The sequence below is a fragment of the Chiloscyllium punctatum genome, chromosome 6, assembly GCF_047496795.1.
Source record: "Chiloscyllium punctatum isolate Juve2018m chromosome 6, sChiPun1.3, whole genome shotgun sequence".
In the NCBI taxonomy this organism is placed as follows: domain Eukaryota; kingdom Metazoa; phylum Chordata; class Chondrichthyes; order Orectolobiformes; family Hemiscylliidae; genus Chiloscyllium; species Chiloscyllium punctatum.
In genome coordinates, this window is record NC_092744.1 from 129417616 (window position 1) to 129441824 (window position 24209).

The following is a 24209-nucleotide window of genomic DNA, read 5'->3' on the forward strand; positions in this document are numbered from 1 at the left end:
TGCTGGGGCTCAGTGGCATCCAGCACTGAATGTTGAAGCCATTCTTCCTTTCACATTTCGTCTGTTCGACTGCTCACGGGAAAGGTAGTATTGTGAAACACTGCAGAAACGAACGACATCCTTACTTTTGCTCCGACTGACCATACTCCGTGAAAGTTTCCCAGATTCTCAGTTGAGGATTTCTGCAGCTGGAAGTTACCTCGGAAACCCTGTTAATTCGTAATGTATTGAGCGAATCGCAAAACAGAAAGCATTTAACACGGAACACAAACAAAACTGGAAAACCAAATGCATTTTCAGACACAGCGAGCATGAATGCTAAATGTGAGACAGTCCGGGGGCATGAGCCATAAAGTAATCACTCAACTAACAACAGGGCAATTCCAAACTACGCTTTCAAACATACTGGAGCCTGAGTGCACCACCACTTCCCAGACAATGCTGCAAAGTGACAAAGAAAGAACATAATAAGAATGGGCCATAAAAAGTGAATTTCACCAATCGCAGTCTCGATTAGATTACCTTTCCCTTCCGATGTCTCCAGGACGGAAATGAAGAAAGTGGGAGAAATTCAATAACGTATGACATTGGAATCGATTGGAACGATTTTCCCATTGGCCAGAAAACCGAATGTCGGCGAGTCGAGTCACCGTAGGACTCTGTTTCGCAACAGCGATGAAATAACAGTCTCCATTCGGTTCCAGTAAAAGCTGAACTTGGCTGGAACAGAAAGCAACAGCAGAGATGCTAGCGATTTTCCGCGCGCAGACACTTTGGAAAATTCGCCACTTTCACACACCGGGAAGCAAATCCATTTTAAACAGAAATGCAGCAGGGATCGAAACAGCGTTTCAACAAGCTGTGCTGATGGAGCTGTTCAGAGGAAAGGGCAGCGGTGGGATTCGAACCCACGCCTCTGTCGAGACTGGAGCCTTAATCCAGCGCCTTAGACCGCTCGGCCACACTACCAACACGCCCAACTTGTCATTTTCTTGCAATTCCAATTGTGCTCCTGCATAACAACAGATGCAAACTCACGTGAAAAGGGTTCTATGATCCCTCTCCGACTCGAACAGCTGCTCGGATGTGCCCGTCTGCAATATCAATTTCTCAGCAGATAATGAAAGCCCATCAATCCAGACAAAAATCACTGGTAAGCTGAGTCTATCTTCTCAGACTGGATTCAGCTACAAATGTATCTGTGAGTGCGTGAGAATATATGATCGGTTATGATTGGGTCAAATTACCATCAGCTGCTTGACATTCCTGCAATTCGTATTCTTGCTTTGCTAAATGATTTCACGCATTGCTCAAAACAGGACAACTTTCACGTTTACACGGAACATGAAACACACCGGACTACAGGGAAAATGCACAAAGCTGAGCAGGCCGTGTCCCAAATCATACCGTGCAGCATAGTTTCAGTCACTGTGTCTGTTTTGCAGAATAAGGTTCCCAAAGAAAGTTCCACCCTAAAACCGGAGGTCGCATTCCAATCCGAGAACGACAGATTGCATCGTGAGGAAGGTCTGACCTCGGGGCCGGTTCGAGATGCCACTTTCCTTGCCTTTTACCTTCACCGTGCAATTTGCTGCAGAGATGTTCACACCTGGACATGAGCCTCATGGATACCAACTGAGTTGGAAACCTGTGTGAGAATCGATGAGAAGCGACTCAATAAAGTTTAACAAATTCCATGGTGCTTTTTAGAAATGCAGTTTCTTTTCACCTCAATCTAAAAGGCAGTTTCTGAACATAGGAACAGAAGTCAAAAGGTAATTACCTCACCCCACCCCCACTCCGGAAGAGGTGCTAACTGCCCTTGATTGCTTTTTGTTCACGATGTGAAGAGCTCACACGCCTGAGTCACCTTCACGTCTCTGGTTGCTGAGTGAATCACAAAGAAGGAGTTTCACCAGAGCTGCAACTGCCACACTTCCCCAGTCGCCCTCCCGTTTACATTTTCCTGCTCGTCAGTGAAAACCAAAGAAAACCAAACGGATGCGATGTCATTCTGTAGTCTCTCTGTCGCTTCCTCCGTTTCAGTTCCAACGTGGCTTAGATCTCGGGGCGCACCTTAATACTAGCGACGCCATGAAAGCACAGGTCCAGAGGTTCCTCTGAGAGTGTAATTTCTTTCATTGCTGTTGCTGATTGAATGAGCCACTAACGTGCGAACTGCTCCAAAACATGATTCAGGATCTCTGGTGCCAATTCTCGCACGTTGAATAACGACATACACCTTCCAAATGAGGTCTTTCAGAGACGACTTTGGGATACATTTGACAGACAGATTAGCTCAGGAATCCGTGGTGCATTGTGACACCAGCGATTCGGCTTCTTCCCTGTCTTTGAACCGGGCCGCCTGCGCAAGGAATGCAAATGCGGTAATGCTTTTCGTGGAAGGATCAGAAGGGGGTAACTACACTCTCAAACAAAATGGCATATGATCAGAGCCTGTTTGGAGAAAAACTTTACAATGCCTTGCACTGTTAGTAAATGGAACTGCATTGCATTTCACTACGAGAGCAGATTTCTTGAAGCAAACTCGAAGGCAGGTTTGCAGATGGAAAAGCAAGCAAGTAAGCTCCGTTCTTGTCCATGCAAAAGTCCGCAGTTAAAGAACAAAGCAGTTTCTGCCCAGTTTCGAACTGGGGACCTTTCGCGTGTTAGGCGAACGTGATGACCACTACACTACAGAAACAGGCTTCTGCCGTCCCTGCTGGGGCTCAGTGGCATCCAGCACTGAATGTTGAAGCCATTCTTCCTTTCACATTTCGTCTGTTCGACTGCTCACGGGAAAGGTAGTATTGTGAAACACTGCAGAAACGAACGACATCCTTACTTTTGCTCCGACTGACCATACTCCGTGAAAGTTTCCCAGATTCTCAGTTGAGGATTTCTGCAGCTGGAAGTTACCTCGGAAACCCTGTTAATTCGTAATGTATTGAGCGAATCGCAAAACAGAAAGCATTTAACACGGAACACAAACAAAACTGGAAAACCAAATGCATTTTCAGACACAGCGAGCATGAATGCTAAATGTGAGACAGTCCGGGGGCATGAGCCGTAAAGTAATCACTCAACTAACAACAGGGCAATTCCAAACTACGCTTTCAAACATACTGGAGCCTGAGTGCACCACCACTTCCCAGACAATGCTGCAAAGTGACAAAGAAAGAACATAATAAGAATGGGCCATAAAAAGTGAATTTCACCAATCGCAGTCTCGATTAGATTACCTTTCCCTTCCGATGTCTCCAGGACGGAAATGAAGAAAGTGGGAGAAATTCAATAACGTATGACATTGGAATCGATTGGAACGATTTTCCCATTGGCCAGAAAACCGAATGTCGGTGAGTCGAGTCACCGTAGGACTCTGTTTCGCAACAGCGATGAAATAACAGTCTCCATTCGGTTCCAGTAAAAGCTGAACTTGGCTGGAACAGAAAGCAACAGCAGAGATGCTAGCGATTTTCCGCGCGCAGACTCTTTGGAAAATTCGCCACTTTCACACACCGGGAAGCAAATCCATTTTAAACAGAAACGCAGCAGGGATCGAAACAGCGTTTCAACAAGCTGTGCTGATGGAGCTGTTCAGAGGAAATGGCAGCGGTGGGATTCGAACCCACGCCTCTGTCGAGACTGGAGCCTTAATCCAGCGCCTTCGACCGCTCGGCCACACTACCAACACCCCCAACTTGTCATTTTCTTGCAATTCCAATTGTGCTCCTGCATAACAACAGATGCAAACTCACGTGAAAAGGGTTCTATGATCCCTCTCCGACTCGAACAGCTGCTCGGATGTGCCCGTCTGCAATATCAATTTCTCAGCAGATAATGAAAGCCCATTAATCCAGACAAAAATCACTGGTAAGCTGAGTCTATCTTCTCAGACTGGATTCAGCTACAAATGTATCTGTGAGTGCGTGAGAATATATGATCGGTTATGATTGGGTCAAATTACCATCAGCTGCTTGACATTCCTGCAATTCGTATTCTTGCTTTGCTAAATGATTTCACGCATTGCTCGAAACAGGACAACTTTCACGTTTACACGGAACATGAAACACACCGGACTACAGGGAAAATGCACAAAGCTGAGCAGGCCGTGTCCCAAATCATACCGTGCAGCATAGTTTCAGTCACTGTGTCTGTTTTGCAGAATAAGGTTCCCAAAGAAAGTTCCACCCTAAAACCGGAGGTCGCATTCCAATCCGAGAACGACAGATTGCATCGTGAGGAAGGTCTGACCTCGGGGCCGGTTCGAGATGCCACTTTCCTTGCCTTTTACCTTCACCGTGCAATTTGCTGCAGAGATGTTCACACCTGGACATGAGCCTCATGGATACCAACTGAGTTGGAAACCTGTGTGAGAATCGATGAGAAGCGACTCAATAAAGTTTAACAAATTCCATGGTGCTTTTTAGAAATGCAGTGTCTTTTCACCTCAATCTAAAAGGCAGTTTCTGAACATAGGAACAGAAGTCAAAAGGTAATTACCTCACCCCACCCCCACTCCGGAAGAGGTGCTAACTGCCCTTGATTGCTTTTTGTTCACGATGTGAAGAGCTCACACGCCTGAGTCACCTTCACGTCTCTGGTTGCTGAGTGAATCACAAAGAAGGAGTTTCACCAGAGCTGCAACTGCCACACTTCCCCAGTCGCCCTCCCGTTTACATTTTCCTGCTCGTCAGTGAAAACCAAAGAAAACCAAACGGATGCGATGTCATTCTGTAGTCTCTCTGTCGCTTCCTCCGTTTCAGTTCCAACGTGGCTTAGATCTCGGGGCGCACCTTAATACTAGCGACGCCATGAAAGCACAGGTCCAGAGGTTCCTCTGAGAGTGTAATTTCTTTCATTGCTGTTGCTGATTGAATGAGCCACTAACGTGCGAACTGCTCCAAAACATGATTCAGGATCTCTGGTGCCAATTCTCGCACGTTGAATAACGACAGACACCTTCCAAATGAGGTCTTTCAGAGACGACTTTGGGATACATTTGACAGACAGATTAGCTCAGGAATCCGTGGTGCATTGTGACACCAGCGATTCGGCTTCTTCCCTGTCTTTGAACCGGGCCGCCTGCGCAAGGAATGCAAATGCGGTAATGCTTTTCGTGGAAGGATCAGAAGGGGGTAACTACACTCTCAAACAAAATGGCATATGATCAGAGCCTGTTTGGAGAAAAACTTTACAATGCCTTGCACTGTTAGTAAATGGAACTGCATTGCATTTCACTACGAGAGCAGATTTCTTGAAGCAAACTCGAAGGCAGGTTTGCAGATGGAAAAGCAAGCAAGTAAGCTCCGTTCTTGTCCATGCAAAAGTCCGCAGTTAAAGAACAAAGCAGTTTCTGCCCAGTTTCGAACTGGGGACCTTTCGCGTGTTAGGCGAACGTGATGACCACTACACTACAGAAACAGGCCTCTGCCGTCCCTGCTGGGGCTCAGTGGCATCCAGCACTGAATGTTGAAGCCATTCTTCCTTTCACATTTCGTCTGTTCGACTGCTCACGGGAAAGGTAGTATTGTGAAACACTGCAGAAACGAACGACATCCTTACTTTTGCTCCGACTGACCATACTCCGTGAAAGTTTCCCAGATTCTCAGTTGAGGATTTCTGCAGCTGGAAGTTACCTCGGAAACCCTGTTAATTCGTAATGTATTGAGCGAATCGCAAAACAGAAAGCATTTAACACGGAACACAAACAAAACTGGAAAACCAAATGCATTTTCAGACACAGCGAGCATGAATGCTAAATGTGAGACAGTCCGGGGGCATGAGCCATAAAGTAATCACTCAACTAACAACAGGGCAATTCCAAACTACGCTTTCAAACATACTGGAGCCTGAGTGCACCACCACTTCCCAGACAATGCTGCAAAGTGACAAAGAAAGAACATAATAAGAATGGGCCATAAAAAGTGAATTTCACCAATCGCAGTCTCGATTAGATTACCTTTCCCTTCCGATGTCTCCAGGACGGAAATGAAGAAAGTGGGAGAAATTCAATAACGTATGACATTGGAATCGATTGGAACGATTTTCCCATTGGCCAGAAAACCGAATGTCGGTGAGTCGAGTCACCGTAGGACTCTGTTTCGCAACAGCGATGAAATAACAGTCTCCATTCGGTTCCAGTAAAAGCTGAACTTGGCTGGAACAGAAAGCAACAGCAGAGATGCTAGCGATTTTCCGCGCGCAGACACTTTGGAAAATTCGCCACTTTCACACACCGGGAAGCAAATCCATTTTAAACAGAAACGCAGCAGGGATCGAAACAGCGTTTCAACAAGCTGTGCTGATGGAGCTGTTCAGAGGAAATGGCAGCGGTGGGATTCGAACCCACGCCTCTGTCGAGACTGGAGCCTTAATCCAGCGCCTTAGACCGCTCGGCCACACTACCAACACGCCCAACTTGTCATTTTCTTGCAATTCCAATTGTGCTCCTGCATAACAACAGATGCAAACTCACGTGAAAAGGGTTCTATGATCCCTCTCCGACTCGAACAGCTGCTCGGATGTGCCCGTCTGCAATATCAATTTCTCAGCAGATAATGAAAGCCCATTAATCCAGACAAAAATCACTGGTAAGCTGAGTCTATCTTCTCAGACTGGATTCAGCTACAAATGTATCTGTGAGTGCGTGAGAATATATGATCGGTTATGATTGGGTCAAATTACCATCAGCTGCTTGACATTCCTGCAATTCGTATTCTTGCTTTGCTAAATGATTTCACGCATTGCTCGAAACAGGACAACTTTCACGTTTACACGGAACATGAAACACACCGGACTACAGGGAAAATGCACAAAGCTGAGCAGGCCGTGTCCCAAATCATACCGTGCAGCATAGTTTCAGTCACTGTGTCTGTTTTGCAGAATAAGGTTCCCAAAGAAAGTTCCACCCTAAAACCGGAGGTCGCATTCCAATCCGAGAACGACAGATTGCATCGTGAGGAAGGTCTGACCTCGGGGCCGGTTCGAGATGCCACTTTCCTTGCCTTTTACCTTCACCGTGCAATTTGCTGCAGAGATGTTCACACCTGGACATGAGCCTCATGGATACCAACTGAGTTGGAAACCTGTGTGAGAATCGATGAGAAGCGACTCAATAAAGTTTAACAAATTCCATGGTGCTTTTTAGAAATGCAGTGTCTTTTCACCTCAATCTAAAAGGCAGTTTCTGAACATAGGAACAGAAGTCAAAAGGTAATTACCTCACCCCACCCCCACTCCGGAAGAGGTGCTAACTGCCCTTGATTGCTTTTTGTTCACGATGTGAAGAGCTCACAAATCCTGAGTCACCTTCACGTCTCTGGTTGCTGAGTGAATCACAAAGAAGGAGTTTCACCAGAGCTGCAACTGCCACACTTCCCCAGTCGCCCTCCCGTTTACATTTTCCTGCTCGTCAGTGAAAACCAAAGAAAACCAAACGGATGCGATGTCATTCTGTAGTCTCTCTGTCGCTTCCTCCGTTTCAGTTCCAACGTGGCTTAGATCTCGGGGCGCACCTTAATACTAGCGACGCCATGAAAGCACAGGTCCAGAGGTTCCTCTGAGAGTGTAATTTCTTTCATTGCTGTTGCTGATTGAATGAGCCACTAACGTGCGAACTGCTCCAAAACATGATTCAGGATCTCTGGTGCCAATTCTCGCACGTTGAATAACGACAGACACCTTCCAAATGAGGTCTTTCAGAGACGACTTTGGGATACATTTGACAGACAGATTAGCTCAGGAATCCGTGGTGCATTGTGACACCAGCGATTCGGCTTCTTCCCTGTCTTTGAACCGGGCCGCCTGCGCAAGGAATGCAAATGCGGTAATGCTTTTCGTGGAAGGATCAGAAGGGGGTAACTACACTCTCAAACAAAATGGCATATGATCAGAGCCTGTTTGGAGAAAAACTTTACAATGCCTTGCACTGTTAGTAAATGGAACTGCATTGCATTTCACTACGAGAGCAGATTTCTTGAAGCAAACTCGAAGGCAGGTTTGCAGATGGAAAAGCAAGCAAGTAAGCTCCGTTCTTGTCCATGCAAAAGTCCGCAGTTAAAGAACAAAGCAGTTTCTGCCCAGTTTCGAACTGGGGACCTTTCGCGTGTTAGGCGAACGTGATGACCACTACACTACAGAAACAGGCCTCTGCCGTCCCTGCTGGGGCTCAGTGGCATCCAGCACTGAATGTTGAAGCCATTCTTCCTTTCACATTTCGTCTGTTCGACTGCTCACGGGAAAGGTAGTATTGTGAAACACTGCAGAAACGAACGACATCCTTACTTTTGCTCCGACTGACCATACTCCGTGAAAGTTTCCCAGATTCTCAGTTGAGGATTTCTGCAGCTGGAAGTTACCTCGGAAACCCTGTTAATTCGTAATGTATTGAGCGAATCGCAAAACAGAAAGCATTTAACACGGAACACAAACAAAACTGGAAAACCAAATGCATTTTCAGACACAGCGAGCATGAATGCTAAATGTGAGACAGTCCGGGGGCATGAGCCATAAAGTAATCACTCAACTAACAACAGGGCAATTCCAAACTACGCTTTCAAACATACTGGAGCCTGAGTGCACCACCACTTCCCAGACAATGCTGCAAAGTGACAAAGAAAGAACATAATAAGAATGGGCCATAAAAAGTGAATTTCACCAATCGCAGTCTCGATTAGATTACCTTTCCCTTCCGATGTCTCCAGGACGGAAATGAAGAAAGTGGGAGAAATTCAATAACGTATGACATTGGAATCGATTGGAACGATTTTCCCATTGGCCAGAAAACCGAATGTCGGCGAGTCGAGTCACCGTAGGACTCTGTTTCGCAACAGCGATGAAATAACAGTCTCCATTCGGTTCCAGTAAAAGCTGAACTTGGCTGGAACAGAAAGCAACAGCAGAGATGCTAGCGATTTTCCGCGCGCAGACACTTTGGAAAATTCGCCACTTTCACACACCGGGAAGCAAATCCATTTTAAACAGAAACGCAGCAGGGATCGAAACAGCGTTTCAACAAGCTGTGCTGATGGAGCTGTTCAGAGGAAATGGCAGCGGTGGGATTCGAACCCACGCCTCTGTCGAGACTGGAGCCTTAATCCAGCGCCTTCGACCGCTCGGCCACACTACCAACACCCCCAACTTGTCATTTTCTTGCAATTCCAATTGTGCTCCTGCATAACAACAGATGCAAACTCACGTGAAAAGGGTTCTATGATCCCTCTCCGACTCGAACAGCTGCTCGGATGTGCCCGTCTGCAATATCAATTTCTCAGCAGATAATGAAAGCCCATTAATCCAGACAAAAATCACTGGTAAGCTGAGTCTATCTTCTCAGACTGGATTCAGCTACAAATGTATCTGTGAGTGCGTGAGAATATATGATCGGTTATGATTGGGTCAAATTACCATCAGCTGCTTGACATTCCTGCAATTCGTATTCTTGCTTTGCTAAATGATTTCACGCATTGCTCGAAACAGGACAACTTTCACGTTTACACGGAACATGAAACACACCGGACTACAGGGAAAATGCACAAAGCTGAGCAGGCCGTGTCCCAAATCATACCGTGCAGCATAGTTTCAGTCACTGTGTCTGTTTTGCAGAATAAGGTTCCCAAAGAAAGTTCCACCCTAAAACCGGAGGTCGCATTCCAATCCGAGAACGACAGATTGCATCGTGAGGAAGGTCTGACCTCGGGGCCGGTTCGAGATGCCACTTTCCTTGCCTTTTACCTTCACCGTGCAATTTGCTGCAGAGATGTTCACACCTGGACATGAGCCTCATGGATACCAACTGAGTTGGAAACCTGTGTGAGAATCGATGAGAAGCGACTCAATAAAGTTTAACAAATTCCATGGTGCTTTTTAGAAATGCAGTGTCTTTTCACCTCAATCTAAAAGGCAGTTTCTGAACATAGGAACAGAAGTCAAAAGGTAATTACCTCACCCCACCCCCACTCCGGAAGAGGTGCTAACTGCCCTTGATTGCTTTTTGTTCACGATGTGAAGAGCTCACACGCCTGAGTCACCTTCACGTCTCTGGTTGCTGAGTGAATCACAAAGAAGGAGTTTCACCAGAGCTGCAACTGCCACACTTCCCCAGTCGCCCTCCCGTTTACATTTTCCTGCTCGTCAGTGAAAACCAAAGAAAACCAAACGGATGCGATGTCATTCTGTAGTCTCTCTGTCGCTTCCTCCGTTTCAGTTCCAACGTGGCTTAGATCTCGGGGCGCACCTTAATACTAGCGACGCCATGAAAGCACAGGTCCAGAGGTTCCTCTGAGAGTGTAATTTCTTTCATTGCTGTTGCTGATTGAATGAGCCACTAACGTGCGAACTGCTCCAAAACATGATTCAGGATCTCTGGTGCCAATTCTCGCACGTTGAATAACGACAGACACCTTCCAAATGAGGTCTTTCAGAGACGACTTTGGGATACATTTGACAGACAGATTAGCTCAGGAATCCGTGGTGCATTGTGACACCAGCGATTCGGCTTCTTCCCTGTCTTTGAACCGGGCCGCCTGCGCAAGGAATGCAAATGCGGTAATGCTTTTCGTGGAAGGATCAGAAGGGGGTAACTACACTCTCAAACAAAATGGCATATGATCAGAGCCTGTTTGGAGAAAAACTTTACAATGCCTTGCACTGTTAGTAAATGGAACTGCATTGCATTTCACTACGAGAGCAGATTTCTTGAAGCAAACTCGAAGGCAGGTTTGCAGATGGAAAAGCAAGCAAGTAAGCTCCGTTCTTGTCCATGCAAAAGTCCGCAGTTAAAGAACAAAGCAGTTTCTGCCCAGTTTCGAACTGGGGACCTTTCGCGTGTTAGGCGAACGTGATGACCACTACACTACAGAAACAGGCCTCTGCCGTCCCTGCTGGGGCTCAGTGGCATCCAGCACTGAATGTTGAAGCCATTCTTCCTTTCACATTTCGTCTGTTCGACTGCTCACGGGAAAGGTAGTATTGTGAAACACTGCAGAAACGAACGACATCCTTACTTTTGCTCCGACTGACCATACTCCGTGAAAGTTTCCCAGATTCTCAGTTGAGGATTTCTGCAGCTGGAAGTTACCTCGGAAACCCTGTTAATTCGTAATGTATTGAGCGAATCGCAAAACAGAAAGCATTTAACACGGAACACAAACAAAACTGGAAAACCAAATGCATTTTCAGACACAGCGAGCATGAATGCTAAATGTGAGACAGTCCGGGGGCATGAGCCATAAAGTAATCACTCAACTAACAACAGGGCAATTCCAAACTACGCTTTCAAACATACTGGAGCCTGAGTGCACCACCACTTCCCAGACAATGCTGCAAAGTGACAAAGAAAGAACATAATAAGAATGGGCCATAAAAAGTGAATTTCACCAATCGCAGTCTCGATTAGATTACCTTTCCCTTCCGATGTCTCCAGGACGGAAATGAAGAAAGTGGGAGAAATTCAATAACGTATGACATTGGAATCGATTGGAACGATTTTCCCATTGGCCAGAAAACCGAATGTCGGTGAGTCGAGTCACCGTAGGACTCTGTTTCGCAACAGCGATGAAATAACAGTCTCCATTCGGTTCCAGTAAAAGCTGAACTTGGCTGGAACAGAAAGCAACAGCAGAGATGCTAGCGATTTTCCGCGCGCAGACACTTTGGAAAATTCGCCACTTTCACACACCGGGAAGCAAATCCATTTTAAACAGAAACGCAGCAGGGATCGAAACAGCGTTTCAACAAGCTGTGCTGATGGAGCTGTTCAGAGGAAATGGCAGCGGTGGGATTCGAACCCACGCCTCTGTCGAGACTGGAGCCTTAATCCAGCGCCTTAGACCGCTCGGCCACACTACCAACACGCCCAACTTGTCATTTTCTTGCAATTCCAATTGTGCTCCTGCATAACAACAGATGCAAACTCACGTGAAAAGGGTTCTATGATCCCTCTCCGACTCGAACAGCTGCTCGGATGTGCCCGTCTGCAATATCAATTTCTCAGCAGATAATGAAAGCCCATTAATCCAGACAAAAATCACTGGTAAGCTGAGTCTATCTTCTCAGACTGGATTCAGCTACAAATGTATCTGTGAGTGCGTGAGAATATATGATCGGTTATGATTGGGTCAAATTACCATCAGCTGCTTGACATTCCTGCAATTCGTATTCTTGCTTTGCTAAATGATTTCACGCATTGCTCGAAACAGGACAACTTTCACGTTTACACGGAACATGAAACACACCGGACTACAGGGAAAATGCACAAAGCTGAGCAGGCCGTGTCCCAAATCATACCGTGCAGCATAGTTTCAGTCACTGTGTCTGTTTTGCAGAATAAGGTTCCCAAAGAAAGTTCCACCCTAAAACCGGAGGTCGCATTCCAATCCGAGAACGACAGATTGCATCGTGAGGAAGGTCTGACCTCGGGGCCGGTTCGAGATGCCACTTTCCTTGCCTTTTACCTTCACCGTGCAATTTGCTGCAGAGATGTTCACACCTGGACATGAGCCTCATGGATACCAACTGAGTTGGAAACCTGTGTGAGAATCGATGAGAAGCGACTCAATAAAGTTTAACAAATTCCATGGTGCTTTTTAGAAATGCAGTGTCTTTTCACCTCAATCTAAAAGGCAGTTTCTGAACATAGGAACAGAAGTCAAAAGGTAATTACCTCACCCCACCCCCACTCCGGAAGAGGTGCTAACTGCCCTTGATTGCTTTTTGTTCACGATGTGAAGAGCTCACACGCCTGAGTCACCTTCACGTCTCTGGTTGCTGAGTGAATCACAAAGAAGGAGTTTCACCAGAGCTGCAACTGCCACACTTCCCCAGTCGCCCTCCCGTTTACATTTTCCTGCTCGTCAGTGAAAACCAAAGAAAACCAAACGGATGCGATGTCATTCTGTAGTCTCTCTGTCGCTTCCTCCGTTTCAGTTCCAACGTGGCTTAGATCTCGGGGCGCACCTTAATACTAGCGACGCCATGAAAGCACAGGTCCAGAGGTTCCTCTGAGAGTGTAATTTCTTTCATTGCTGTTGCTGATTGAATGAGCCACTAACGTGCGAACTGCTCCAAAACATGATTCAGGATCTCTGGTGCCAATTCTCGCACGTTGAATAACGACAGACACCTTCCAAATGAGGTCTTTCAGAGACGACTTTGGGATACATTTGACAGACAGATTAGCTCAGGAATCCGTGGTGCATTGTGACACCAGCGATTCGGCTTCTTCCCTGTCTTTGAACCGGGCCGCCTGCGCAAGGAATGCAAATGCGGTAATGCTTTTCGTGGAAGGATCAGAAGGGGGTAACTACACTCTCAAACAAAATGGCATATGATCAGAGCCTGTTTGGAGAAAAACTTTACAATGCCTTGCACTGTTAGTAAATGGAACTGCATTGCATTTCACTACGAGAGCAGATTTCTTGAAGCAAACTCGAAGGCAGGTTTGCAGATGGAAAAGCAAGCAAGTAAGCTCCGTTCTTGTCCATGCAAAAGTCCGCAGTTAAAGAACAAAGCAGTTTCTGCCCAGTTTCGAACTGGGGACCTTTCGCGTGTTAGGCGAACGTGATGACCACTACACTACAGAAACAGGCCTCTGCCGTCCCTGCTGGGGCTCAGTGGCATCCAGCACTGAATGTTGAAGCCATTCTTCCTTTCACATTTCGTCTGTTCGACTGCTCACGGGAAAGGTAGTATTGTGAAACACTGCAGAAACGAACGACATCCTTACTTTTGCTCCGACTGACCATACTCCGTGAAAGTTTCCCAGATTCTCAGTTGAGGATTTCTGCAGCTGGAAGTTACCTCGGAAACCCTGTTAATTCGTAATGTATTGAGCGAATCGCAAAACAGAAAGCATTTAACACGGAACACAAACAAAACTGGAAAACCAAATGCATTTTCAGACACAGCGAGCATGAATGCTAAATGTGAGACAGTCCGGGGGCATGAGCCATAAAGTAATCACTCAACTAACAACAGGGCAATTCCAAACTACGCTTTCAAACATACTGGAGCCTGAGTGCACCACCACTTCCCAGACAATGCTGCAAAGTGACAAAGAAAGAACATAATAAGAATGGGCCATAAAAAGTGAATTTCACCAATCGCAGTCTCGATTAGATTACCTTTCCCTTCCGATGTCTCCAGGACGGAAATGAAGAAAGTGGGAGAAATTCAATAACGTATGACATTGGAATCGATTGGAACGATTTTCCCATTGGCCAGAAAACCGAATGTCGGCGAGTCGAGTCACCGTAGGACTCTGTTTCGCAACAGCGATGAAATAACAGTCTCCATTCGGTTCCAGTAAAAGCTGAACTTGGCTGGAACAGAAAGCAACAGCAGAGATGCTAGCGATTTTCCGCGCGCAGACACTTTGGAAAATTCGCCACTTTCACACACCGGGAAGCAAATCCATTTTAAACAGAAACGCAGCAGGGATCGAAACAGCGTTTCAACAAGCTGTGCTGATGGAGCTGTTCAGAGGAAATGGCAGCGGTGGGATTCGAACCCACGCCTCTGTCGAGACTGGAGCCTTAATCCAGCGCCTTAGACCGCTCGGCCACACTACCAACACGCCCAACTTATCATTTTCTTGCAATTCCAATTGTGCTCCTGCATAACAACAGATGCAAACTCACGTGAAAAGGGTTCTCTGATCCCTCTCCGACTCGAACAGCTGCTCGGATGTGCCCGTCTGCAATATCAATTTCTCAGCAGATAATGAAAGCCCATCAATCCAGACAAAAATCACTGGTAAGCTGAGTCTATCTTCTCAGACTGGATTCAGCTACAAATGTATCTGTGAGTGCGTGAGAATATATGATCGGTTATGATTGGGTCAAATTACCATCAGCTGCTTGACATTCCTGCAATTCGTATTCTTGCTTTGCTAAATGATTTCACGCATTGCTCGAAACAGGACAACTTTCACGTTTACACGGAACATGAAACACACCGGACTACAGGGAAAATGCACAAAGCTGAGCAGGCCGTGTCCCAAATCATACCGTGCAGCATAGTTTCAGTCACTGTGTCTGTTTTGCAGAATAAGGTTCCCAAAGAAAGTTCCACCCTAAAACCGGAGGTCGCATTCCAATCCGAGAACGACAGATTGCATCGTGAGGAAGGTCTGACCTCGGGGCCGGTTCGAGATGCCACTTTCCTTGCCTTTTACCTTCACCGTGCAATTTGCTGCAGAGATGTTCACACCTGGACATGAGCCTCATGGATACCAACTGAGTTGGAAACCTGTGTGAGAATCGATGAGAAGCGACTCAATAAAGTTTAACAAATTCCATGGTGCTTTTTAGAAATGCAGTTTCTTTTCACCTCAATCTAAAAGGCAGTTTCTGAACATAGGAACAGAAGTCAAAAGGTAATTACCTCACCCCACCCCCACTCCGGAAGAGGTGCTAACTGCCCTTGATTGCTTTTTGTTCACGATGTGAAGAGCTCACACGCCTGAGTCACCTTCACGTCTCTGGTTGCTGAGTGAATCACAAAGAAGGAGTTTCACCAGAGCTGCAACTGCCACACTTCCCCAGTCGCCCTCCCGTTTACATTTTCCTGCTCGTCAGTGAAAACCAAAGAAAACCAAACGGATGCGATGTCATTCTGTAGTCTCTCTGTCGCTTCCTCCGTTTCAGTTCCAACGTGGCTTAGATCTCGGGGCGCACCTTAATACTAGCGACGCCATGAAAGCACAGGTCCAGAGGTTCCTCTGAGAGTGTAATTTCTTTCATTGCTGTTGCTGATTGAATGAGCCACTAACGTGCGAACTGCTCCAAAACATGATTCAGGATCTCTGGTGCCAATTCTCGCACGTTGAATAACGACAGACACCTTCCAAATGAGGTCTTTCAGAGACGACTTTGGGATACATTTGACAGACAGATTATCTCAGGAATCCGTGGTGCATTGTGACACCAGCGATTCGTCTTCTTCCCTGTCTTTGAACCGGGCCGCCTGCGCAAGGAATGCAAATGCGGTAATGCTTTTCGTGGAAGTATCAGAAGGGGGTAACTACACTCTCAAACAAAATGGCATATGATCAGAGCCAGGTTGGAGAAAAACTTTACAATGCCTTGCACTGTTAGTAAATGGAACTGCATTGCATTTCACTACGAGAGCAGATTTCTTGAAGCAAACTCGAAGGCAGGTTTGCAGATGGAAAAGCAAGCAAGTAAGCTCCGTTCTTGTCCATGCAAAAGTCCGCAGTTAAAGAACAAAGCGGTTTCTGCCCAGTTTCGAACTGGGGACATTTCGCGTGTTAGGCGAACGTGATGACCACTACACTACAGAAACAGGCCTCTGCCGTCCCTGCTGGGACTCAGTGGCATCCAGCACTGAATGTTGAAGCCATTCTTCCTTTCACATTTCGTCTGTTCGACTGCTCACGGGAAAGGTAGTATTGTGAAACACTGCAGAAACGAACGACATCCTTACTTTTGCTCCGACTGACCATACTCCGTGAAAGTTTCCCAGATTCTCAGTTGAGGATTTCTGCAGCTGGAAGTTACCTCGGAAACCCTGTTAATTCGTAATGTATTGAGCGAATCGCAAAACAGAAAGCATTTAACACGGAACACAAACAAAACTGGAAAACCAAATGCATTTTCAGACACAGCGAGCATGAATGCTAAATGTGAGACAGTCCGGGGGCATGAGCCATAAAGTAATCACTCAACTAACAACAGGGCAATTCCAAACTACGCTTTCAAACATACTGGAGCCTGAGTGCACCACCACTTCCCAGACAATGCTGCAAAGTGACAAAGAAAGAACATAATAAGAATGGGCCATAAAAAGTGAATTTCACCAATCGCAGTCTCGATTAGATTACCTTTCCCTTCCGATGTCTCCAGGACGGAAATGAAGAAAGTGGGAGAAATTCAATAACGTATGACATTGGAATCGATTGGAACGATTTTCCCATTGGCCAGAAAACCGAATGTCGGCGAGTCGAGTCACCGTAGGACTCTGTTTCGCAACAGCGATAAATAACAGTCTCCATTCGGTTCCAGTAAAAGCTGAACTTGGCTGGAACAGAAGGCAACAGCAGAGATGCTAGCGATTTTCCGCGCGCAGACACTTTGGAAAATTCGCCACTTTCACACACCGGGAAGCAAATCCATTTTAAACAGAAACGCAGCAGGGATCGAAACAGCGTTTCAACAAGCTGTGCTGATGGAGCTGTTCAGAGGAAATGGCAGCGGTGGGATTCGAACCCACGCCTCTGTCGAGACTGGAGCCTTAATCCAGCGCCTTAGACCGCTCGGCCACACTACCAACACGCCCAACTTGTCATTTTCTTGCAATTCCAATTGTGCTCCTGCATAACAACAGATGCAAACTCACGTGAAAAGGGTTCTATGATCCCTCTCCGACTCGAACAGCTGCTCGGATGTGCCCGTCTGCAATATCAATTTCTCAGCAGATAATGAAAGCCCATTAATCCAGACAAAAATCACTGGTAAGCTGAGTCTATCTTCTCAGACTGGATTCAGCTACAAATGTATCTGTGAGTGCGTGAGAATATATGATCGGTTATGATTGGGTCAAATTACCATCAGCTGCTTGACATTCCTGCAATTCGTATTCTTGCTTTGCTAAATGATTTCACGCATTGCTCGAAACAGGACAACTTTCACGTTTACACGGAACATGAAACACACCGGACTACAGGGAAAATGCACAAAGCTGAGCAGGCCGTGTCCCAAATCATACCGTGCAGCATAGTTTCAGTCACTGTGTCTGTTTTGCAGAATAAGGTTCCCAAAGAAAGTTCCACCCTAAAACCGGAGGTCGCATTCCAATCCGAGAACGACAGATTGCATCGTGAGGAAGGTCTGACCTCGGGGCCGGTTCGAGATGCCACTTTCCTTGCCTTTTACCTTCACCGTGCAATTTGCTGCAGAGATGTTCACACCTGGACATGAGCCTCATGGATACCAACTGAGTTGGAAACCTGTGTGAGAATCGATGAGAAGCGACTCAATAAAGTTTAACAAATTCCATGGTGCTTTTTAGAAATGCAGTGTCTTTTCACCTCAATCTAAAAGGCAGTTTCTGAACATAGGAACAGAAGTCAAAAGGTAATTACCTCACCCCACCCCCACTCCGGAAGAGGTGCTAACTGCCCTTGATTGCTTTTTGTTCACGATGTGAAGAGCTCACACGCCTGAGTCACCTTCACGTCTCTGGTTGCTGAGTGAATCACAAAGAAGGAGTTTCACCAGAGCTGCAACTGCCACACTTCCCCAGTCGCCCTCCCGTTTACATTTTCCTGCTCGTCAGTGAAAACCAAAGAAAACCAAACGGATGCGATGTCATTCTGTAGTCTCTCTGTCGCTTCCTCCGTTTCAGTTCCAACGTGGCTTAGATCTCGGGGCGCACCTTAATACTAGCGACGCCATGAAAGCACAGGTCCAGAGGTTCCTCTGAGAGTGTAATTTCTTTCATTGCTGTTGCTGATTGAATGAGCCACTAACGTGCGAACTGCTCCAAAACATGATTCAGGATCTCTGGTGCCAATTCTCGCACGTTGAATAACGACAGACACCTTCCAAATGAGGTCTTTCAGAGACGACTTTGGGATACATTTGACAGACAGATTAGCTCAGGAATCCGTGGTGCATTGTGACACCAGCGATTCGGCTTCTTCCCTGTCTTTGAACCGGGCCGCCTGCGCAAGGAATGCAAATGCGGTAATGCTTTTCGTGGAAGGATCAGAAGGGGGTAACTACACTCTCAAACAAAATGGCATATGATCAGAGCCTGTTTGGAGAAAAACTTTACAATGCCTTGCACTGTTAGTAAATGGAACTGCATTGCATTTCACTACGAGAGCAGATTTCTTGAAGCAAACTCGAAGGCAGGTTTGCAGATGGAAAAGCAAGCAAGTAAGCTCCGTTCTTGTCCATGCAAAAGTCCGCAGTTAAAGAACAAAGCAGTTTCTGCCCAGTTTCGAACTGGGGACCTTTCGCGTGTTAGGCGAACGTGATGACCACTACACTACAGAAACAGGCCTCTGCCGTCCCTGCTGGGGCTCAGTGGCATCCAGCACTGAATGTTGAAGCCATTCTTCCTTTCACATTTCGTCTGTTCGACTGCTCACGGGAAAGGTAGTATTGTGAAACACTGCAGAAACGAACGACATCCTTACTTTTGCTCCGACTGACCATACTCCGTGAAAGTTTCCCAGATTCTCAGTTGAGGATTTCTGCAGCTGGAAGTTACCTCGGAAACCCTGTTAATTCGTAATGTATTGAGCGAATCGCAAAACAGAAAGCATTTAACACGGAACACAAACAAAACTGGAAAACCAAATGCATTTTCAGACACAGCGAGCATGAATGCTAAATGTGAGACAGTCCGGGGGCATGAGCCATAAAGTAATCACTCAACTAACAACAGGGCAATTCCAAACTACGCTTTCAAACATACTGGAGCCTGAGTGCACCACCACTTCCCAGACAATGCTGCAAAGTGACAAAGAAAGAACATAATAAGAATGGGCCATAAAAAGTGAATTTCACCAATCGCAGTCTCGATTAGATTACCTTTCCCTTCCGATGTCTCCAGGACGGAAATGAAGAAAGTGGGAGAAATTCAATAACGTATGACATTGGAATCGATTGGAACGATTTTCCCATTGGCCAGAAAACCGAATGTCGGCGAGTCGAGTCACCGTAGGACTCTGTTTCGCAACAGCGATGAAATAACAGTCTCCATTCGGTTCCAGTAAAAGCTGAACTTGGCTGGAACAGAAAGCAACAGCAGAGATGCTAGCGATTTTCCGCGCGCAGACACTTTGGAAAATTCGCCACTTTCACACACCGGGAAGCAAATCCATTTTAAACAGAAACGCAGCAGGGATCGAAACAGCGTTTCAACAAGCTGTGCTGATGGAGCTGTTCAGAGGAAATGGCAGCGGTGGGATTCGAACCCACGCCTCTGTCGAGACTGGAGCCTTAATCCAGCGCCTTAGACCGCTCGGCCACACTACCAACACGCCCAACTTATCATTTTCTTGCAATTCCAATTGTGCTCCTGCATAACAACAGATGCAAACTCACGTGAAAAGGGTTCTCTGATCCCTCTCCGACTCGAACAGCTGCTCGGATGTGCCCGTCTGCAATATCAATTTCTCAGCAGATAATGAAAGCCCATCAATCCAGACAAAAATCACTGGTAAGCTGAGTCTATCTTCTCAGACTGGATTCAGCTACAAATGTATCTGTGAGTGCGTGAGAATATATGATCGGTTATGATTGGGTCAAATTACCATCAGCTGCTTGACATTCCTGCAATTCGTATTCTTGCTTTGCTAAATGATTTCACGCATTGCTCGAAACAGGACAACTTTCACGTTTACACGGAACATGAAACACACCGGACTACAGGGAAAATGCACAAAGCTGAGCAGGCCGTGTCCCAAATCATACCGTGCAGCATAGTTTCAGTCACTGTGTCTGTTTTGCAGAATAAGGTTCCCAAAGAAAGTTCCACCCTAAAACCGGAGGTCGCATTCCAATCCGAGAACGACAGATTGCATCGTGAGGAAGGTCTGACCTCGGGGCCGGTTCGAGATGCCACTTTCCTTGCCTTTTACCTTCACCGTGCAATTTGCTGCAGAGATGTTCACACCTGGACATGAGCCTCATGGATACCAACTGAGTTGGAAACCTGTGTGAGAATCGATGAGAAGCGACTCAATAAAGTTTAACAAATTCCATGGTGCTTTTTAGAAATGCAGTTTCTTTTCACCTCAATCTAAAAGGCAGTTTCTGAACATAGGAACAGAAGTCAAAAGGTAATTACCTCACCCCACCCCCACTCCGGAAGAGGTGCTAACTGCCCTTGATTGCTTTTTGTTCACGATGTGAAGAGCTCACACGCCTGAGTCACCTTCACGTCTCTGGTTGCTGAGTGAATCACAAAGAAGGAGTTTCACCAGAGCTGCAACTGCCACACTTCCCCAGTCGCCCTCCCGTTTACATTTTCCTGCTCGTCAGTGAAAACCAAAGAAAACCAAACGGATGCGATGTCATTCTGTAGTCTCTCTGTCGCTTCCTCCGTTTCAGTTCCAACGTGGCTTAGATCTCGGGGCGCACCTTAATACTAGCGACGCCATGAAAGCACAGGTCCAGAGGTTCCTCTGAGAGTGTAATTTCTTTCATTGCTGTTGCTGATTGAATGAGCCACTAACGTGCGAACTGCTCCAAAACATGATTCAGGATCTCTGGTGCCAATTCTCGCACGTTGAATAACGACAGACACCTTCCAAATGAGGTCTTTCAGAGACGACTTTGGGATACATTTGACAGACAGATTATCTCAGGAATCCGTGGTGCATTGTGACACCAGCGATTCGTCTTCTTCCCTGTCTTTGAACCGGGCCGCCTGCGCAAGGAATGCAAATGCGGTAATGCTTTTCGTGGAAGTATCAGAAGGGGGTAACTACACTCTCAAACAAAATGGCATATGATCAGAGCCAGGTTGGAGAAAAACTTTACAATGCCTTGCACTGTTAGTAAATGGAACTGCATTGCATTTCACTACGAGAGCAGATTTCTTGAAGCAAACTCGAAGGCAGGTTTGCAGATGGAAAAGCAAGCAAGTAAGCTCCGTTCTTGTCCATGCAAAAGTCCGCAGTTAAAGAACAAAGCGGTTTCTGCCCAGTTTCGAACTGGGGACATTTCGCGTGTTAGGCGAACGTGATGACCACTACACTACAGAAACAGGCCTCTGCCGTCCCTGCTGGGACTCAGTGGCATCCAGCACTGAATGTTGAAGCCATTCTTCCTTTCACATTTCGTCTGTTCGACTGCTCACGGGAAAGGTAGTATTGTGAAACACTGCAGAAACGAACGACATCCTTACTTTTGCTCCGACTGACCATACTCCGTGAAAGTTTCCCAGATTCTCAGTTGAGGATTTCTGCAGCTGGAAGTTACCTCGGAAACCCTGTTAATTCGTAATGTATTGAGCGAATCGCAAAACAGAAAGCATTTAACACGGAACACAAACAAAACTGGAAAACCAAATGCATTTTCAGACACAGCGAGCATGAATGCTAAATGTGAGACAGTCCGGGGGCATGAGCCATAAAGTAATCACTCAACTAACAACAGGGCAATTCCAAACTACGCTTTCAAACATACTGGAGCCTGAGTGCACCACCACTTCCCAGACAATGCTGCAAAGTGACAAAGAAAGAACATAATAAGAATGGGCCATAAAAAGTGAATTTCACCAATCGCAGTCTCGATTAGATTACCTTTCCCTTCCGATGTCTCCAGGACGGAAATGAAGAAAGTGGGAGAAATTCAATAACGTATGACATTGGAATCGATTGGAACGATTTTCCCATTGGCCAGAAAACCGAATGTCGGCGAGTCGAGTCACCGTAGGACTCTGTTTCGCAACAGCGATAAATAACAGTCTCCATTCGGTTCCAGTAAAAGCTGAACTTGGCTGGAACAGAAGGCAACAGCAGAGATGCTCGCGATTTTCCGCGCGCAGACACTTTGGAAAATTCGCCACTTTCACACTCCGGGAAGCAAATCCATTTTAAACAGAAATGCAGCAGGGATCGAAACAGCGTTTCAACAAGCTGTGCTGATGGAGCTGTTCAGAGGAAAGGGCAGCGGTGGGATTCGAACCCACGCCTCTGTCGAGACTGGAGCCTTAATCCAGCGCCTTAGACCGCTCGGCCACACTACCAACACGCCCAACTTGTCATTTTCTTGCAATTCCAATTGTGCTCCTGCATAACAACAGATGCAAACTCACGTGAAAAGGGTTCTATGATCCCTCTCCGACTCGAACAGCTGCTCGGATGTGCCCGTCTGCAATATCAATTTCTCAGCAGATAATGAAAGCCCATCAATCCAGACAAAAATCACTGGTAAGCTGAGTCTATCTTCTCAGACTGGATTCAGCTACAAATGTATCTGTGAGTGCGTGAGAATATATGATCGGTTATGATTGGGTCAAATTACCATCAGCTGCTTGACATTCCTGCAATTCGTATTCTTGCTTTGCTAAATGATTTCACGCATTGCTCAAAACAGGACAACTTTCACGTTTACACGGAACATGAAACACACCGGACTACAGGGAAAATGCACAAAGCTGAGCAGGCCGTGTCCCAAATCATACCGTGCAGCATAGTTTCAGTCACTGTGTCTGTTTTGCAGAATAAGGTTCCCAAAGAAAGTTCCACCCTAAAACCGGAGGTCGCATTCCAATCCGAGAACGACAGATTGCATCGTGAGGAAGGTCTGACCTCGGGGCCGGTTCGAGATGCCACTTTCCTTGCCTTTTACCTTCACCGTGCAATTTGCTGCAGAGATGTTCACACCTGGACATGAGCCTCATGGATACCAACTGAGTTGGAAACCTGTGTGAGAATCGATGAGAAGCGACTCAATAAAGTTTAACAAATTCCATGGTGCTTTTTAGAAATGCAGTTTCTTTTCACCTCAATCTAAAAGGCAGTTTCTGAACATAGGAACAGAAGTCAAAAGGTAATTACCTCACCCCACCCCCACTCCGGAAGAGGTGCTAACTGCCCTTGATTGCTTTTTGTTCACGATGTGAAGAGCTCACACGCCTGAGTCACCTTCACGTCTCTGGTTGCTGAGTGAATCACAAAGAAGGAGTTTCACCAGAGCTGCAACTGCCACACTTCCCCAGTCGCCCTCCCGTTTACATTTTCCTGCTCGTCAGTGAAAACCAAAGAAAACCAAACGGATGCGATGTCATTCTGTAGTCTCTCTGTCGCTTCCTCCGTTTCAGTTCCAACGTGGCTTAGATCTCGTGGCGCACCTTAATACTAGCGACGCCATGAAAGCACAGGTCCAGAGGTTCCTCTGAGAGTGTAATTTCTTTCATTGCTGTTGCTGATTGAATGAGCCACTAACGTGCGAACTGCTCCAAAACATGATTCAGGATCTCTGGTGCCAATTCTCGCACGTTGAATAACGACAGACACCTTCCAAATGAGGTCTTTCAGAGACGACTTTGGGATACATTTGACAGACAGATTATCTCAGGAATCCGTGGTGCATTGTGACACCAGCGATTCGTCTTCTTCCCTGTCTTTGAACCGGGCCGCCTGCGCAAGGAATGCAAATGCGGTAATGCTTTTCGTGGAAGTATCAGAAGGGGGTAACTACACTCTCAAACAAAATGGCATATGA

General features: G+C 46.4%; 15 non-coding genes across 15 annotated transcripts; all 15 read right to left on the reverse strand.

Annotated features, from left to right (window-relative positions):
* Window positions 1-887: 887 nt before the first annotated feature.
* Window positions 888-969, reverse strand: trnal-aag (transfer RNA leucine (anticodon AAG)). The gene has a single exon. It is a non-coding gene; the product is annotated as a tRNA-Leu (tRNA).
* Window positions 970-2631: 1662 nt separating this feature from the next.
* trnav-aac (transfer RNA valine (anticodon AAC)) lies at window positions 2632-2704 on the reverse strand. The gene has a single exon. It is a non-coding gene; the product is annotated as a tRNA-Val (tRNA).
* Window positions 2705-3607: 903 nt separating this feature from the next.
* Window positions 3608-3689, reverse strand: trnal-aag (transfer RNA leucine (anticodon AAG)). Its single transcript has one exon. It is a non-coding gene; the product is annotated as a tRNA-Leu (tRNA).
* Window positions 3690-5351: 1662 nt separating this feature from the next.
* Window positions 5352-5424, reverse strand: trnav-aac (transfer RNA valine (anticodon AAC)). The gene has a single exon. It is a non-coding gene; the product is annotated as a tRNA-Val (tRNA).
* Window positions 5425-6327: 903 nt separating this feature from the next.
* Window positions 6328-6409, reverse strand: trnal-aag (transfer RNA leucine (anticodon AAG)). The gene has a single exon. It is a non-coding gene; the product is annotated as a tRNA-Leu (tRNA).
* A 1663-nt stretch (window positions 6410-8072) lies between these two features.
* Window positions 8073-8145, reverse strand: trnav-aac (transfer RNA valine (anticodon AAC)). Its single transcript has one exon. It is a non-coding gene; the product is annotated as a tRNA-Val (tRNA).
* A 903-nt stretch (window positions 8146-9048) lies between these two features.
* trnal-aag (transfer RNA leucine (anticodon AAG)) lies at window positions 9049-9130 on the reverse strand. The gene has a single exon. It is a non-coding gene; the product is annotated as a tRNA-Leu (tRNA).
* A 1662-nt stretch (window positions 9131-10792) lies between these two features.
* trnav-aac (transfer RNA valine (anticodon AAC)) lies at window positions 10793-10865 on the reverse strand. Its single transcript has one exon. It is a non-coding gene; the product is annotated as a tRNA-Val (tRNA).
* Window positions 10866-11768: 903 nt separating this feature from the next.
* trnal-aag (transfer RNA leucine (anticodon AAG)) lies at window positions 11769-11850 on the reverse strand. Its single transcript has one exon. It is a non-coding gene; the product is annotated as a tRNA-Leu (tRNA).
* A 1662-nt stretch (window positions 11851-13512) lies between these two features.
* On the reverse strand, window positions 13513-13585 carry trnav-aac (transfer RNA valine (anticodon AAC)). Its single transcript has one exon. It is a non-coding gene; the product is annotated as a tRNA-Val (tRNA).
* Window positions 13586-14488: 903 nt separating this feature from the next.
* On the reverse strand, window positions 14489-14570 carry trnal-aag (transfer RNA leucine (anticodon AAG)). Its single transcript has one exon. It is a non-coding gene; the product is annotated as a tRNA-Leu (tRNA).
* A 2637-nt stretch (window positions 14571-17207) lies between these two features.
* Window positions 17208-17289, reverse strand: trnal-aag (transfer RNA leucine (anticodon AAG)). Its single transcript has one exon. It is a non-coding gene; the product is annotated as a tRNA-Leu (tRNA).
* A 1662-nt stretch (window positions 17290-18951) lies between these two features.
* trnav-aac (transfer RNA valine (anticodon AAC)) lies at window positions 18952-19024 on the reverse strand. The gene has a single exon. It is a non-coding gene; the product is annotated as a tRNA-Val (tRNA).
* A 903-nt stretch (window positions 19025-19927) lies between these two features.
* On the reverse strand, window positions 19928-20009 carry trnal-aag (transfer RNA leucine (anticodon AAG)). Its single transcript has one exon. It is a non-coding gene; the product is annotated as a tRNA-Leu (tRNA).
* A 2637-nt stretch (window positions 20010-22646) lies between these two features.
* Window positions 22647-22728, reverse strand: trnal-aag (transfer RNA leucine (anticodon AAG)). The gene has a single exon. It is a non-coding gene; the product is annotated as a tRNA-Leu (tRNA).
* Window positions 22729-24209: the final 1481 nt, after the last annotated feature.